Source organism: Heloderma suspectum, chromosome 14 (genome assembly GCF_057233095.1).
Source record: "Heloderma suspectum isolate Gila_16-S chromosome 14, 16-S_ref, whole genome shotgun sequence".
Lineage (NCBI taxonomy): Eukaryota > Metazoa > Chordata > Lepidosauria > Squamata > Helodermatidae > Heloderma > Heloderma suspectum.
The window spans coordinates 21,291,243-21,309,103 of record NC_139471.1 but is presented as its reverse complement, the minus strand read 5'-3'; the positions used below and the strand labels follow the sequence as shown (position 1 = coordinate 21,309,103).

The window sequence follows — 17,861 nt, the reverse complement described above, 5'->3', positions numbered from 1 at the left end:
ACAGATTCTGCAGACTTACAAACCATTTTTTTACTTTCTGGAATTTTACACAAATCTAGTCATAGAAAAATACGTACAATTAAAAAAAAACTGGCCAAAAATGCACATTTCCCCCAATAGGCTAATGCATGGAAGTATGTGTGTGTGTGTGTGTGTGTGTGTGTGTGTGTGTGTGTGTGGAGGGCTGCAAGTGCGAATTTCTGCAGGTGAGAATTTGCACAAATGTGAATTTGTGCAAATGCGGGAAATTGGAGGGGGAACTTATTCCATCAATGAACGAACAACAGGACACTAGGCACCTGACAATCCATGGAACGCAGGCGGAATAGATTTTACAAAATCTGCACATCCCTAGGTGGGGAATCTCAGGCCTGGAGCCCAAATCTGCCCTACCTGGGGCCCAAATCCAGCTCTGCAGGCTTCCCCAGATGGCCACACCCACTTCCCTTGCCCTCAACCCCTTTCCCCCCAACCCCTGAACATATGGCAGTTTCCCAGCTTTTGTGTCATTTTTTCCCCATTCTAAAAGGCTGAAATGCCTCTCTCAAGGTTTCCCAGATGACCACGCCTCCTGCCTAGGGATGCTGGAGAAATCCGCCGCAGACTCAAATCAGGCCAGATTCCAAAGAATCCGAGCTCCAGAGTCCTCAGCAGACTGGCCGCACTCACCTTCAGGCCTGGAGGAGTTCCCACAAGGGAGCTCTCTAGCTTCCAATAAAACACAAAACGCTCACAGGGGCTGCCATTGGCTTATTGCAGGAAAGTTACAGCCATAAATAGAGTACTGTATGTCATTTGTGGCTGCAAAGCACTTACTTCTACCCAAATATAGCTGTAAAAAGTGGCAATTTAGGTAAAAGTAAGTGCTTTCCGACCACAAATGGCATAAAAAATGCCATTTACGGCTGTAATTTTTCCGCGATAGTCTAATGGCAGCTGCCATTAGCGTACTGTGCTTTATAGGAAGCCGGAGACCTGCTTTGCCAACTCTGGCAGATGCGGCAGGGCTCCGAAGGACTTCTCAGGGCCCCAAGAGACCAAGTTGCCCTGCGAGGCCCCCCTACCCCAGACCAGACAGTAAGGGATTCGTACATCCCTACCCCTTTCCCTGTCCCCACCCCCTTCCACCCAACTTCCAATCATTTGGTGGTTTCCTGGTTTTTTGCATTCCCCACTCCCCCCCCCAATTCTAAAAAGTTGAAATGCCTCTCCTAAGGCTTAGTGACTTTAGCTTGAAGCTAAGATATGGTGGCATTTTTGGCCCCACCCACCACTGGAATACACCCCCCAAGAACTCTGTGATGGAGTTTGGCCCTCAGGCTGAAAGAGGTTCCCCTCTCCTGACCTCAGGGCATCATCCTTCATCACTATCAGTCAGCCACTGCTACTGAAGAATGGGCAACAGACAAACCAGATCAGGCTACTAAGGAAGGGGAAAAATTTGCCAAAAGGGACAAGGATTAGATGTTTCAGGAAATGTGTCAAGGTTTCCTTGACCTCTCCAGAGACTGATCAGCTGGTGCCACCATGCTGTTGCCCTCAGTGTCGCCCCAAACAGCAATTACTTCAGTTATGACGCACACGCTAACATTTCTGTTCTCCTCCTGCCACCCTTCCATGCTTTAAACTGCTTCGACATTCCTGATACGTTAGAAAGACAAGACTATTTGCCAACCCTGTTTTTTAAAAAAATTACTCTGAGCTGTGCAGTTTCGCATTATAAACTCACTTAAATCATGGCATCATCATGACTTTAAGATACAGAAGAGCGTGCTTCTGCTGCCCTAACTGCCCTCAATCACCTGCTACTGTCTGGCTGGTCGTTTTGGGGGCCCTCTGAGGTACAGTGCCCCGGAGTTCTGCCCCAAGTTCCAGGCCTGGCTGCACCACTGCTTATTTATAGACACTGAGGTAGGTAGGTTTGTTTTCAAACACAGCTTTCCATGAAGCAGGGCATCTCGTGAGCCGGGGCTGGAGTACCAAAGCAGCCCATTCCTCCCCCTGAGTCCAGGGCCTGATGACCTTCTATTCCACCTGAGTTTTCCCTCTAAGGGTGCAATCCTATGCATGTTTAGACAGTTCAGTTACCCATACTGGCTGGGGAATGCTGGGAGTTGTAGGGCTTTTTTCTGTCTAACCATGCATAGGATTGCGCCCTAAGTGACATTCGCTCTAGTTCAGCTGATCCAGCAGCTGTGCTTCGGCTCAGTGACCCACTTTCCTGCTGCCAAGCAACACGGGTCCAAGCAAGGCAAGCAACATCTTGCGGCACCCTCTCCTCCTTCAGAAGGGGCTGGAGAGACAACGGTGAGCGCCTGCACAGGTGCGAACAGACACACATACACACAGAGGCATGCACGGGGCTTGAACGCAGAGCACAGGACGCCGAGCACCTGAAACGGAGCCCACTAGCGGAGCAGAGCCACAACCCTGTCAGAGCATCCCAACAGCTATTGAATGATGCATCCCATGGAGCAGCCCTGCCCAACCTGGTACCCTCCAGATGCGTTGGACAAGTCCCATCAGCCATACCCAACATGGCCAATAGCTAGGAATGCTGAGTTGATTATTTTTCAGACTGACATGCCGCTTTCCACGGAGGTGTCAAAAGCGGTGAACATAAAACATAATGCTATCAAAACAACAACGAAATAGAAAGGAAAGGTTCCTCCTGTGCAAGCACCGGGTCATTACTGACCCCTAGAAGGACACCGCTTGCGCTGGCGTTTTCATGGCGGGCTATAGCGGGGTGGTTTGCCATTGCCTACCCCAGTTGTGACCCCAGTTGTGACTACCTTTCCCCCAGCAAGCTGGGTACTCATTTTACCGACCTTGGAAGGATGGAAGGCTGAGTTGACCTGAGCCAGCTACCCAAGACCCGGCTTCCGCTGGGATTGAACTCAGGTCGTGGGGAGAGTTTCAGTTGCAATACTGCCGCCTACCACTCTACGCCACACAAGGCTAGAAAACAACACAATGATAAAAAAGGTAGCCAGCGAGAAAACTGCACACTCCTCTGTGTGCTACAGGCCAGAGCTGGTCACGTCAGGGAAAGGCTGTGTGAAGAGATGGGGCTTAAGAAGGCATGTAAGCATCAGAAGTGTGGGGGCCAGGCTGGTCACAGCAGGTAAAGTGGTCCAGAGGGTGGATGCTGTAATCCAACTTGGAGGTACCAGGCTGGGGAAAGCTGCTTTTACAGGGTTGTGAAGAGGACAACATGGGGAGGGGGGAGAACTGTGGGTATCACCCTGAGCTCCACAGAGGAAGGGTGGGATAAAAAATTAATAAAAAGGCAAGACCAGTCGGGCTGCACCAGGAGCCAAAGTGGTGGGAAGCTGCTCTGGTCTGGAAGCACCTGAAGGCTGAAGGTTGCTGGGCTGCCCGTGTGCCAAAAGCCATTCTGGGCAAAACCCTGCTGCTGCACTGCCAACCCGCTTTCCCTGATGTGATGAGCAGGGTGCAATCAACTGCTCCGCTTGGTTCCTAGCAGGGAGAACAACACAGAGGCCTTAGCTCAGTGGAGTCTGGGCTGGGGGCTGCCTGGTGCCATCCAGCGCCTGATGGGCTATCTTCGCAGACTTCAACAAAGTCGAGAAGTCGGGATTTTCACCTTTGGCCCTTGTGAGATACAGTTTGGGCAAATCTTTCCACTGCAGTGTTTTGGCCTGTAGTTTTGCACCAGAGATCATAGAATCATAGAACAGTAGGGTTGGAAGGGGCCTACAAGACCACCGAGTCCAACCCCCTGCTCAGTGCAGGAATCCAAGCCAGAGCATCCCTGACAGGTGGCTGTCCAGCCTCGTCTTGAATGCCTCCAGTGTGGGAGAGCCCACCACCGTCCTAGGGAATGGGTTCCATTGTCGTATTGCTCTCATAGTCAGGAAGTTTTTCCTGATGTTCAACCAGAATCTGGCTTCCTGTCACTTGAGACCATTATTCCATGTCCTGCACTCTGGGATGATCAAGAAGAGATCCTGGCCTTCTTCTCTGTGACAACCTTTCAAGTACTTGAGGAGCGCTATCCTATCTCCCCTCAGTCTTCTCTTCTCAAGGCTAAACATGCCCAGTTATTTCAGTCTCTCCTCATAGGCCTTGTTTCCAGTCCCCTGATCATCTTTGCTGCCCTCCTCTGAACCCTCTCCGGTTTGTCTGCATCTTTCTTAAAGTGTGGTGCCCAGAACTGGACACGGTACTCAAGATGTGGCCTAACCAGTGCTGAGTAGATGGGAACTAGTACTTCACGTGATTTAGAAATTCTACTTCTATGAATGCAGCCCAAAACAGCATTTGCCTTTTCTGTAGCCACATCACCTTGTTGGCTCATATTCAGCTTGTGATCTACAACAATTCCAAGATCCTTCTCACTTGTATTATTGTTGAGCCAAGTATCGCCCATCTTGTAACTCTGTATTTGGTTTCTTTTTCCTAGGTGCAGAATTTGGCATTTATCCCTACTAAATTTCATCCTGTTTTCTGCCCAGTGCTCCCGTCTATCAAGATCACTTTGAATTTTGTTTCTGTCTCCCAGGGTATTAACCATCCCGCCCAATTTTGTGTCATCTGCAAATTTGATAAGTATTCCCTGCACCTCCTCATCCAAGTAATTAATACAAATGTTGAAGAGCACTGGGCCCAGGACGGGGCCCTGCGGTACCCTGCTCGTTAGCTCTCCCCAGTCTGAGAAGATCCCATTGATAAGCACTCTTTGAGTCTGATTCTGTACCAAACTGCGGATCCACATGATAGTTGTTTCATCTAGCCCACTTTTAGGAAGTTTGCTCATCAGGAGATCGTGGGGCACTTTGTCGAAAGCTTTGCTGAAGTCGAGGTATATTATGTCATCTGGCCCTGGAGATTTGAACTTGTTCAAAGTAATTAGGTATTCCTTGACCATATGCCTATCGATCTCAAGTGGCAATCCTGCCCCTTCAGCCTGTACTTCGCCTTTGCCAGGGGGCTCATAGACCCTCTTTTGGGAGAAGAATGAGCCGAAGTAGGAATTGAGCACTTCTGCCTTTTCCTTGTCATCTGTTATCATTTTGCCATCCTTCGTTGAACCACCCTTTCTTTCCTCTGTCTTTTACTATGCACGTAGATGAAGAAAGCCTTTTTGTTGCTTTTAGCATCCCTCACTAACCTCAGCTCATTCTCAGCTTTAGCCTTCTTGATGCCATCCCTGCAGTACTCTTCCTTTGTAGCTTGGTGTTCCTTCCACTTCATATATGTCCTTTTTTGTTTTCAGGTCATCTCTAAGCTTTTTGTGAAGCCACATTGGCTTCTTCTGTTGTCTTCCGCCTTTTTTTCTTGTTGGAATTGTTTGTAATTGTGCCTTAAGAATTTCCTTTTTTAAAACTCCCACCCATCTTGGACTCCTTTGCTCATTAGAGTCGCTTGCCATGGGACCTTACTGATCATTGTTCTGAGTTTATTAAAATTGGCCTTCCTAAAATCTAGGGTACATGTTTGGCTATGCTCGGCTTTTGCTTCCTTTAGAACCAAGAACTCAAGTGTAACATGGTCGCTTTCCCCCAGAGTTCCCAAAACTGCTACTTTATCCACTAAGTCAACTCTGTTCGTTGGGATCAGGTCAAGGATGGCCGATCCGCTAGTTCCTTCCTCCATTTTCTGTAGGAGGAAGTTATCAGCAACACAAGTCAGGAATCCCTTGGATGGGCCATGTTTTGCAGAATTTGTCTCCCAACAAATATTGGGGAAACTGAAGTTCTCCATTACTACTACATCATCCCTCCTTGAAATATTGGCAATGTGCTTTTCAAAAGTTTCATCCTCACCTTCTCCTTGATTGGGTGGCTGATAGTAGACTCCGACCACCAGGTTCCTTTTATTCTTTGCTCCATTTATTTTAACCCAGATGCTCTCGATGGGGCTACCGAGCTCATCCTCCCGTATTTCTGTGCAGAGATATGTATTTTAACACATAGTGCAGCTCCATCTACCTTTCCGTTCCTTCTGTTCTTTTTGAGCAAGTTATATCCTTCAACTGCTGTATTCCAGTCATGGGAGTCATCCCACCAAGTTTCCGCTACACCTATCAAGTCATAATTTCCCTCCTGCATTAAGAGTTCAAGTTCGTTCTGTTTGTTTCCCATATTCTGGGCATGTTTCTGAAGACTATTATATGGCACTATTAGAGCTGTTCTCTCCGGTGTGGTGCATGAGCCTTCATCCATTGTTACCCCCAACTTTACATCTCCCTACCCCGTAGGATTCAGTTTAAAGCCCTCCTGATGAAGTTCTTCATGCTGTGGCAAAATACATTCTTCCCAGGACTTGTGAGGTACAACCCATCCCTTGCCATCAGTCCATCTTCCAGGAAGTATAGCCCGTGGTTCCAGAATCCAAATCTCTCGCACCGGCACCACCTTCATAGCCATTCACCTGGAGTATTTTTCTCTCCCTTTCTATCCCTCTTCTAAGTACTGGAAGGATGGATGAGAAAACTATCTGGGCCCCAAGGTTCTTGAGTTCCTTCCCAAAGCGTCAAAGTCTGATGTGATTTCTTTGTAGCTCCACTTGGCGGTATCATTTGTTCCCACATGGATGAGAAGAAAGGGATACCTGTCGGTGAGCTTTATGAGTGTAGGCAACCCTTCAGTCACGTCTCTAATCTGTCCTCCGAGGAGACAGCATACCTGGCAAGGCCATGGGTCTTCGTGATATACTTGGGTTTCGATCCCACGCAGCAAGGAGTCTCCCACTACTACTACTCTTCTCTTCTTGTTGTTGTAGGCCTTGGTTTCATTGCCTCTGCTTGACTGACCTTCAGCCTCTTGCTCGCTCTCATGCAGGTTCCCCTGTAATTCTTCCTCTGCAGGCTGTCCTCCAGTCTCATCCTCAAGTTCCTGAAAACAGTTCCATAGTTTCACTGCTTCCACTGGCGCAGAGTGGCTTCTAGTTCTTCTGCTCCTAACTCTCACCTTTTTCCAAGGAGTATCCTCTACTTCATCCTTCCTCACCTCAGCATTTTCCTCTTCTGCCTCAGCTTGCTGTTGCTCTTCTAGCTCCTGTACTTTGCTTTGCTGCTGTAGTCCCACCATTCTGTCTAAGAACTCTTCATCTTATCTTACTCCCTTGAGGGGCAACACTTGCTGCTCCAGTCCGCTTACTTTTTCTTCCAACAGTGTAATCAATTTGCAGTTGTTGCACTTGTAGGGCATGTTGATCTCAGGCAAGAAAACAAACATTGCACAGACCTTGCAGGTCATCACCACTGGAGAGTCTTTTCCTTCCATAGTCTCTATTCCCTTTTTGTTTCTAGGGTTCTGATTGTACTGGAATAGCCTGCGCTTTGTCCTCTATTCACTGGAGGCTAACAACAGAGTCCCACTGGTATGGAAGTGTGTGTTACAAGAAAAAGAAATTTAAAAACTCCTCTTTGCTCTCCTTGTTCGCTCACTCTCTGAGAGCTTGTTTGCTTGTATAGCCCCTAGACCAGCTGGAGCAGCTTCCTTAGCTCTGCTCAGCTAGGAGGCAGGAAACAGACTGAAACCCCCTGCCCACACAGCTGCTGGGAGTACTCAGGCCACACTCCTTCAATTCAATTGGAGCTCTAAGGAGCACATGATGAGCACACGGCAACTCAGAATGGAAAGTCCCCTGGGCTCACTCCAGCCCACTCACTGCTTTGCCTTTGTCTCCTCTTCCACTGCAACTCCCCTGCCAAACTCCTGTTTGAGCTTCCTGTTCGCTCGCTCTGATTGCTCGCTCTCTGGGAGCTTGCTTGCTTGTATAGCCCCTAGACCAGCTGGGGCAGCTTCCTCTGATCTGCTCAACTAGGAGACAGGAAACAGACTGAAACTGGCATGTTTGGGAGGCTTAAATATTGAGTAGCCAAAGAGAAATGCTTCTTTCTGCCCTTGGATAGATGGATTTCAAAATGGGCCCGGGCAAGTGGGGGAGCAGGGCCAAGGGACCAGTTCCTCTGTGTGCCTCCAAGACTGCAAGAGCAACGATGGGAACAGGCATGATGTCTTTCCTCAGTTCAGAAGCCACCGCTGGTAGTACCTTAAATCCATTCAGCAAACGGAAATGGTCAGGCATCCAACCCTCGTTTTCGGAGATGCCAGCGTGCCCTTGACTCACAGAGATTTGTTTTACAGAGGAGGAGACAGTCATCAGCTCCTCGTATCCCCAACACCTGCATTTTCAGACATGCTGCAGCCCCTTACAGAGAAAGCAAAAATCAGAAGGATGGAAAGCAGTGGAAGAGAAACCATCCTCAGCTGTCTTTCTCCCAAAGCCATTGTTCCAGGAGAGAGCGAGAGACAGCGAGCGAGCCTTCCAATTCTGTTGCTCAAAATAAAGCAATATGAACTCCAGAAGGATGCATGTGGCAATGTCACGGGGCGTAGGACACAGCAGGAAAGGCAGAAGTGGCAGCAGCCTCCAACTGCATCCTTCATGGAGAGCATTTATTACAGCTACCCCTCCCTCTTGCCCCCCCAACTTCCCTGCTGTTGAGTTTTCACTGAGTTTTCACTGTTGAGTTTTCGCAGGCACTAAAAGCTCAGCGTGCCTCTCCTCAGATGCATCATGTGTTTGAAAGGCTGGGGGCTTCCATACGGTGGGGCAGGAAACCACCAGGGACACTCAAGCCACGTCCGTTGCCAGGTACTGCGTCAGCAGAAAGGGTTCGCGTTAAGGAGGAGAGGAGTACGCCAGCTGTAGTCGGACAAAATGAACATAGTCTGAACAATAGTTGGTAATCCAGCAGGCTGGGATGCCACCAAGACACATCCTCTGCATTCCATAAACAAAAGTGACTTTCACCCACCAAAGAAGAATGCCACAACTGACACATGCGGTACGATGACCTACTTTCCCAGTGGCCCAGAAAGCTGGGAAATAAATCCGGAGAGCCAGCATTCAGAGCAGCTGACGAAGTCAGCAGCCCCCAACTGTCGCATGGGATTAAAAGCGGTGGCACAGCTCGTTGGAAGCCTCATGGCTCCGGGCGACAGGTTGAGATCTTGGAGCACAGCTGGCACATCTGCCAAAGGAGTACAAAATCCGGCACAGTCGTTCCTCAGACTGGAGAGAAGCATTTAAAACGGAGCTGAAAACGGTTGCATTGACCCAACCTATTCATTAATAAGCCATTAATTTTTGTGAACCGCCCAGAGAGCTTTGGCTATTGGCCAGTAGAGAAATGAAATAAAATTTAAAAATAAATTGACCTATGTTGCATTTCATCTTTATGCTTCTGGAAGATACTGGTCCAGCATCAACCAATGGACATGTTCTGCTTGTACTATGATGTGCTCAAAGAACTGGAATCACACATCCAAAGTGTACAGGAGTTAAAAATCCATCAAACGGGCCTTCATTTTATTTAATTTTTATTCTTTAAAGCACCATGTATAATAATGTGCTTCTTCCTTCTGCCCCACCAGCCATTTTGCATTTTTGTCATTACATTTATAAATCTCTCTACAACTGTAAAGGAAGAAACTGGGGATGATGGAGGGGAGGGGAGGAAAGCAATTTGCAGAATTCTAGCAGGAAATGAAGGAAAAGGGTGCACACCAAAGGGGCTTTGGAAAGAAGACACCAGTTCTTTCCAAATGAAACAGGGAACGCTGGCATGCTATTCTTAGCACTATGTCCAGTATCAGCAGCACAATATCCCATTCCCATTTACTAGGGGGTAGCCTTATGTAGGAGAGGCGAGAGGGACACCTTCTTGACACCCACATATATCTATCTTAATAAAAGAGCACCTGCACTTCATCTCCTGCACACGGCCCGCCAAGAATTTCATTTTTAAAAAAGGGAAAACAAAGACAGAGCATGCATGATTTGGTGAAGCACAATTGTGGGAACAGGAAGAGCCTGGCTTGCTACACGAGTAATACCGCACGGTCCTGACAGTAGCACTGGAGCGCTAAGCCTCTAAACTAGTAAAAATTAAACTAAAAAGTGTGCCAAGAGGATTTGCATGTGTGCCAGAGAGATGCGCGCTGGTCATCTTCAGTGATGTTACAGCAGGCACTGACACCAGCTTTGCTGCATCTACAGTCTAAACTGCCCAAACAGCAGGCTCTCTCAGTTCCAGTCACATGGAGACTCAAACTTGCCCAGCATCTGAATCTCCTTTCTTGACCTCACTGGTGGAATTCAGAGGCAGGACAAATGCTAGTCCACTGGAACCAGCTCGCTTGTGTGTGCGTACTACTTACATCCTGCCTGTCCAATTCCTAAGCTCAGGAAGGTGGCTTACTCAACACAAGTTATGCTTTGCACATCACTGGATGAATGGTGGTCCGAGAACTTCTGCATCTTATCCAACACAGGGCTTGGAGACTCCAGCCACAGTGGAGGCGTAGGCATCGGAGGCACCAATACCAACTGTGGTGACAGTGTGGCTGTTTCCTGAATTGAGCTTCTTGTCACTGCAAAGACGACCGGTAGCGCCAATGTGATCTATGCCGCCACTGGGTGTAAGGTGCCAATTCCCTGAAGTGACTGGGAACTTCAGGGAATCGGCAATTGGACAATGGAACCGATTACCTAGGGAGGTGGTGGGCTCTTCCACACTGGAGGCATTCAAGACGAGGCTGGACAGCCATCTGTCAGGGATGCTCTGACTTGGATTCCGGCATTGAGCAGGGGGTTGGACTCGATGGCCTTGTAGGCCCCTTCCAACCCTACTATTCTATGATTCTATGACTGTCCTTTCGCTTCTTTTTCTTTTCCATGGAGGTGGGCGAGGACTATCTTCTTTGGCACATCTGGACCGAAGGATCATCCTGGCATAGGAGGGGCTTGGAGGTCGGAGGGAATTGCCAGTACCTGTACATCTGATGCGGAGTCGGTACTGAAACTAACAATGGCCGTGACAATCAGGCTGTGAGTCACCTGCCTCCCAAATGGGCCATCCCAACCATCCTCTCTAGCTTGGAGATGGAGAGAGGTCAGGGATCTTATCAGTCATTGTGCTGGGTGCTCCAATGCTCATCACAACTGTAAGAATCAAGTCTGCCTTCCCCTCAAATCCAAGTGAGGGAGGAAGGCTGGGGCTACTCTTGTCACACTCGCCATGGCAAAGGTGGCAAGTGAAATGTGGACTCCTGTTTACAGGTCATAAGAAATAATATGAATTGGGTTCAGAAATGGAGAGCTGGTTTGGCTGATATAACAGGGGTGGGCAACTTAAGGGATCTGGGGCCCACTCCCTGCTTTCCTCCAATGGGCTGCATTTCTGCTGCGCTCCCAAAATTCAGTAGTGCGGTAGCAAAAGAACCAGGGGAAATCAGAGGTTTCCTGCCGAATTTTGGTGGCAAACTGCTGCAGCTAAATTTGTCACGAAGCCTCCATACTGGTTTGCCCCTGAAATTTGGCAGCAAACCACCAATTTCCCCCCATTTCCTTTTATCACAACAATGGCACTTTCAGCAGCATCACAAACCACACCAGAGGATGTGTGCATGTGTGCACGCATAGAACAACAGAATTACATGCTCAAAAAACCTGGCTCTGATTAGAACTCTGGCTGCTGTGTGTTGGACCAGTAGAAGTGTGGCTAACTGAGCTGGAATGAGGTCAAACTTTTTTTAGGGCTATTATTTCAGTGGCATTGGGGGCTGTCCTCGTACCCCTCATTAAAGTCCCCAGGGCATCCACGTCTGGGTGCCCTGCTTTAACAAAAGACAGAAATGGAGGGTCAGTTTACGAACGGCTGTTAGGTGCCAGCGCTGAAAGCAGAATGGCTACACTCTAGAGACTACCATCACCACAGCTTGCCCAAGAGATTCCTGGCTGGTCATTGCTGGAGACAGAATGCAGGGGCAGGTGGGCATTTGATCTGATGCACCTGTTCCTGGGGCATACCCTGAGGGGAATATGAGGCAGCTGCCTTGCTGAACTCAGCAGGTCTGGGCTTGCCCAGGGCCTGGATGGAAGGCCATCTGAGAAGCCCATGTACCCCACCCCTGGAGTTCCACAATGGAAGAGAGGCAGGATATAAACGTACTAAAATAAAAGAGGAAGAAAAGAAATATGGAAAGGCAGGACCTCTATGTGCTGGGGAAAAAAGATTGGTAGCCATGGAGCATTTTCTGGTGGGAAGTTGCTAGATTAGTCACAGCAACTGAACATTTCATTGCCATAAAAATAGAAGGGCAGCACCTGGAAAGGCCCTTTAGCAATGAACAACACTCCTGAGCATTTGCCTCTCACAAAATTGAAAAAGGCTGTCCGAATGCTCTCAACTGCAGGTTATACTTGAGCACCATTTGTGTTTCTATCGCTCACCACCCTTTGCTGAATTCTGGGGGTGCTTCTCAGCCTCCCTGAAGATTTTTGGAAGAGACGCTATCCTCTCCAGGAGTGGGAGAGAGGGAGACAGGTGTCTCCGCTCAGACAGGCCAAGCCCAAGCAAACAAAAACAGGCGAGTGCTCCGGCAAAGACAACGAGACACCCAAACAGCCAGGCAGCTGAATTACAGCCTTTAAACGCTTTGGGGCTTCACATTTCAGCACTCCGGCTCTGGCCCAATCAGAAGGTAAACCTCAGCACTGCCGCGGCTCAGCAAATCAGCTGTGTCCCAGCCCTGCACATGACAGGATTTGCTTCTGTCCATCATCTGGGTCATATATAGTTCAATTCAAGTGGAGCAGACAGGGCTGGGAGGAAATCTGGAGTAGTTCAATTGCCTGTCTAGCCTGCCAGGCTATACAAGAGCCTCCGCAGTTCGGGGAGAAACTTACAGCCGTGTTTCTCAAGCAGAGCCAAGCGCCGAATCTTCTCCGAATGCAATTTCCACACTTTAATTCCGTGCCGGGCTCCAGGAATGGATCTTTGCCGTTTCCACGCCCCCATTCCTCTCCACCAGCTGCAACTTTTTTGGGACAAAAGATTTAACTACCAAAAAAAAAAAGTAGTCTGTCGGATTGCAGTTCCAGACTCCTCCATTTTCTATTCCTAGGTAAGAATTTTAATCCTCTCTTGAATCCTGATTTGATCTGAACTGGCTTAGAGAAACAGAGAGAGAGAGAGTGTGCCAGGCACTGAAACACTGTCAGTACATTTTCTTCTGGACTCATTTCTGCACGTGCTCCTTTGTTCTCTCACAACAGAAGCTTTTTATATACATCTCATAATATAACACAGCTGGAGGGAGTCACAAATGCAGGGAAGGTCTGAGAAATTCTCCAAAAGAGGTGCCTGGCAAATACATCTTGTTTTTCTTAGATCAGCAAAAGTGGACTTTCATGTTTTGTTTGGTTTTTTAATTTGGGGAGGGAAAATACTTAAAGAATTCCATGCCGTTTTAAGTTTTTATTCTGCGGAAATCCTTGGGTTTGATGTAACCCAACGCCTGTGTAGCCTGAAGGGCAAGTGGAAGCAAACAGAGAGAGGGAGGAACTGAGCCAGACACGACGGACAAAGGCATGAGCCCAAACCAGACAGTCCAGGTCGCTCCGGAGGCCAGCCGCGGACGAGACAGGTCAGCCAGCTGCTGCATGGGGGGGGAGAATGGGTGGGCGAGGTGCTCATGCGTGCAGCCGCGACTGGCTTTGGAAAATGCCAGCCATTTTCCCCAGCTGTGCCGCTTTGTGCTGTCTGAAGGAATGTGCCGCCCAAGAGGCAGTCTTGTGGCACAAGGAAAATCTATTAGAAACCAGGGAGATCGGGAGGACACGGGAGGCAAAGGGATGCAGAAGGTTTGTGGGCTGGAAGGGTTGAGTGGCAGAAAGTGCCCCAAGCTGTCGCTTCACCACCACCACCACCCTCCAGTCGCGCCTGCTTTTGTCTAACTCCCATAATCCACGCACGGCTGCTTACAAAGCCGGCTGAGTTTTAAGACAGAAAGAAGCAGAAAAGGGTCCTCTAACGGCCTACCTGGCTTCTAATGGGCAGAGTGGAAAGCTGACGTGCCTGGGTACCCCAGAGACCTTTGGAAAGAAAGAGCATCAGTAACCCTTTTCCACCAAGGAGTGGGGAGACAGGTTCTGTTCCCAGAAGGGCCAATGGGCAGCCCCCAGAAAGGAACGTGCCGCCTTAGCCAGGCCCTTTTGATGGGGGCTTGATCTTTCTTTGTGCAGGTTGCAAAATTATTGCCTTCCGCATGGCCCAGCATTATTACAGTAGACTGAAAGGTTCAACGCATGGTGCTTGGGCTGGACCGCTGCTTTGACCAGCACACAAAAGTGTCTGTTGGAAAACATCCTTTGTTGTGTTTGCTCTGCAAACTGTGCCTGTTGCTCCCAAAACGGTGGCACCAGAGTCAAAACTTGCCTTTGAACACTGCCCACCGAGCGATGGCTGCAGTTTTCACTGGCGCTGCAGGACAAAAAAACTTTCCCACAGAACAAACCGCGTTCCATTTTCTTGGAGGAAAGACGCCTTGTCCAGGGAAAAACAACAAACTGTATTCTATAAGGCTGGGGGGGGGGGGGCTGGGGGGGGCAGCCCCAGAAGAAGGGAAGTGTTTTGCTCTTAGGTGCCTAAATGTTCAACAGTCAGCTCCCTCGGGCAGCTTGGCTCATGAGCCTGCTATGATTTGTGTGAGAAGTAGCACATCAGTCGTCACTGTTTAATGCTCCATTACCCCCCACCCACACAAACTCTATCATTAAAGTAGAATAAACCTTCCCGCCCTTAGTCCAGACATCCTTGAGCTCTTCTCCGCCCATAATCTTGCCCCTCCACCTTCACTGTCAAAGCTGTTCCTCTCTTCATTTTATGCTGAATTTGTCCCACTGCACCCATTTGCCACAAGTCCTAAATCTAAACCAGGACTGCTCATGATTCCCACGATGCTATGCCCAGTCTGCCCCCTGCCTTTACCCCCCTTCACCATACTGCATCATTGGGACATGCCTGGAGTATCATGGTGCAAATCCAGCTCCGTTTTAGGAAGCAAGGAGTTTTTCAAAGCGACCTTGCCATTCTGGAAGAGGAAGTAACAAGGGAGAAAGAGCAGAGATTAGCACCAGGAAAGCAAAAGGCAAAACTAAAATGGAATGATGGTCTGGACGCACACTCCTCGGCATGGCTTGCAGCCTCTGAGCTGAGCAGAGGTTACATGCATGGCCCTTTGAGAAAGTCCATTCATATCTCTGGCTACCTGGATTTGAATAGAAACCAGACAGCAATTCTTTCGGCCCAGCCACTATTCGACCCACCGGACAATAGAGATTTGTTAGTTCTCAGGCACAAGCCGTGGAGCACAAAGAGTACAGCGGCGGTGGCGGCAGCATGACTCGCAGGGGACTCAGCAAACAGGAAATTACAGCTTTGGAGGCACCCCTGGTAGATCTGCTCCGCTCAACTGTGCCACCGAGCCCCCCTAAGAGGCACTGCTGCAGGCTGTAGCCCAGAGGGTCACAGCTTTATTGGCACAGGACGTGCCATTGGGAGGGCTCGCTGCCAGGAAGAGCCACCCTTCCACGTGGGCTGCAGTTTGCATGGTGCAAAAGAAACTCAACGTGGCAGAAAGCTGGGCGTTTTCTCTTTGCCGTTTAAAAGCCGGGGCGGGGGCACATTCATGTGCGGGCAGTGTCCACTATGGGGGGGAAAGCAATGTTTTTTAAAAGGTTATCATTACAAAATGGCTCATTTCCATGCTCTGTCCTGTGTGCAAAGTTAGAGGGGGGACTGTGTCGATGGAGATGAACAGTCACAGGTCAGTCAAAGGAGCATCTGGGGCACGGGGGCCCTCGTGCAAAGCAAAATTAAGCAAAAGCAACACCCCAGCTCTACGAGAGGGGGGCTCGCTGTCTGTCTCCCCCTCTCTTCATGCACGCTCAGCCTTCTGAAGATGAAAGATGAAATGACTTTTCAAAGGAGGAAGAGCAAAGCAGAAACATTTACTGTACTGAGAAGCTAGTTGTCCACCCTTCACCCCCGCCTCCCAGACTGGCTGCATTCCATCAGCCAAACACAGTTAGTAGCTCATTTTTTGCTGCTGGAACAGGAAAGAGAAATCCTTTCCGGTCACAATCCCCAGTTGTTGTTGAAAAGGAAAGTTTGAAAAGTCTAACCCACTGCATGTCCTGATGAATTTACGCCCTACTTTATAAACGAGAAGTGAGCACACAGGTACATTCCAGTAAACCTACAAAACAGAGAGCTGCTGTGGGGCAAGCAAAAAGCTCTGTAGATAGGAACAGGGACAAAGTTCATTTGGTTCGCATTTTAAGACGAACCACTCTAATTTGCACTTCCCGAACAAATATGCAAACTAGAACGCAATTGTCCTTCGGTTTCGACACGTCGCCGAATTTTGCAGTGCAGTTCTCCAATCAAAACATGTGTACAAAAATGCGTACAACAGGAGAAAATGCATGCAAAAATCCACAAATGGGAGGAAATGAATGCAACAATGTGCACAAAATGCTTGCAAAAATGCAATGTGTACAAATTTTTGTGCACATGAAAATGCACACAAATACGTGTATGAATTTTTGCACTGGACTTGTAAAAAAAATAATCACAAACTGATGTGGAAACAGCACCTGATCTTGAAAAAATGCAAATGTTACAGAAAATGAAACAGAGATTTGTCCATCCTTATCTGTAACAGAGGCACATTTCGGTGAAAGATTGAAATGTTGCCCTAATGCTGGAGCCTCCTTGCTCTGGTCTTGCTTTCCCTTTATTTTTTTCTGACCTGCGCCCCATGAACAGCAAAAAAATAAATGTAGCTTGGTAAGGCAAATATTTAGGTATGTTGTACATCCTACATGTGACTAGGGTGCCTGCCCACTGTGCTCAGTCTAAGATATTAGGCGCTTCCCATGGGATGTAAGCCAAGTGGTCCAATTCTTGCTGCAGCTGCTCCTGCTCCACAATCTGAAAAGCAGCAATGGCATTTATTTTGGGGGTGGGGCTGGACAGCAGACATGTAGAAACGGCAGGGGCTATTAGAGGACTTTCCAAAGCAGCTCAAATCATTATTGGTTGGCAGGAGACTTAAGGGTGTCCTTTTGTGTTACTCTAGGACAAATATCCAAGCAATTTCAGCAGGGTCCAAAATGTAGATTCCTCCTCCTAGGGCTGGTTGCCCAGTTCTGTTTTGAAGCGGCACTTTGTTCCTGCAACTTGAAGAATCGCATCTCGGGACCTCAAAGGTAAGCTGCTCATGGGGCAGCACCAGACCTAATTCTAATTTGGTGGAGGAAACACTCTGGTGCTCATGCATTGTGCAAGCTTGGCACTTAACAAAGAGACAAAGGCATGCCAAGCTGAACCATGTCCACCCTTGGTGGCCGGCGCACCAGCCTTGACGAGGGAGCAGAAGGAACACTATAGCCCAACCTGGTGTGCTCCAGGTGTGTTGGCCTACAACTTGCAGAATTCCCCAGCCAGACAAATTCTGTGAACTGTAGTCTAACACACCTGGACTACAACAGGTTGGGAACAGGTTGGGAAACGCTGCTGTAGCCAGTCCCATAAGCCATTCATATCTTGGACACCCCATTTCAATAAAATCAAGTGTCCAATGTATTTTCTCTAAGCTACCTTCATTTCATCTTTGTGCATTTAATATAGCTGACAAGTGGCATTTCTTCTATTGCATCTACAGCCCACCTTTCCTCCAAGTAGCTCAAGGCTTGGTTCTCCCCCACAACAACGCTGTGAGGTAGGGTCAGGTCAGGATGATTATTTTTTTACCATCTCATGCCACAATAGAGCGTTAAGGCCACTGTACTAGTTACCGAGGGCAGGGATGGCCCCATCTTGCATTAACTCTCTTTGTGGCATTTACATTATCTTCAACTTGCACCTTGATTCTACGTTTTATTGGGACTCAACCCCCACACAAACACTGAATTTCATTGTACACCTGAAAGATCATATATCAGCATGAGAGTCTGTCATGCATGCTACTAAG

The 17,861-nt window shown here is 48.5% G+C and overlaps 1 protein-coding gene and 1 long non-coding RNA gene across 3 annotated transcripts in view; one reads left to right on the top strand and one right to left on the bottom strand.

Moving 5' to 3' along the window:
- The window catches only part of NR6A1 (nuclear receptor subfamily 6 group A member 1), a 116,536-nt gene that overhangs the window by 39,156 nt on the left and 59,519 nt on the right, over positions 1-17,861 (bottom strand). The window lies entirely within an intron of this gene.
- Positions 12,623-17,861, top strand: part of LOC146335777 (uncharacterized) — a 24,916-nt gene continuing 19,677 nt past the window's right edge. Inside the window, exons 1-2 of the long non-coding RNA XR_014785935.1 lie at positions 12,623-13,469; positions 16,968-17,097. This is a non-coding gene — a long non-coding RNA (uncharacterized LOC146335777). The remainder of the gene's footprint in view (positions 13,470-16,967; positions 17,098-17,861) is intronic.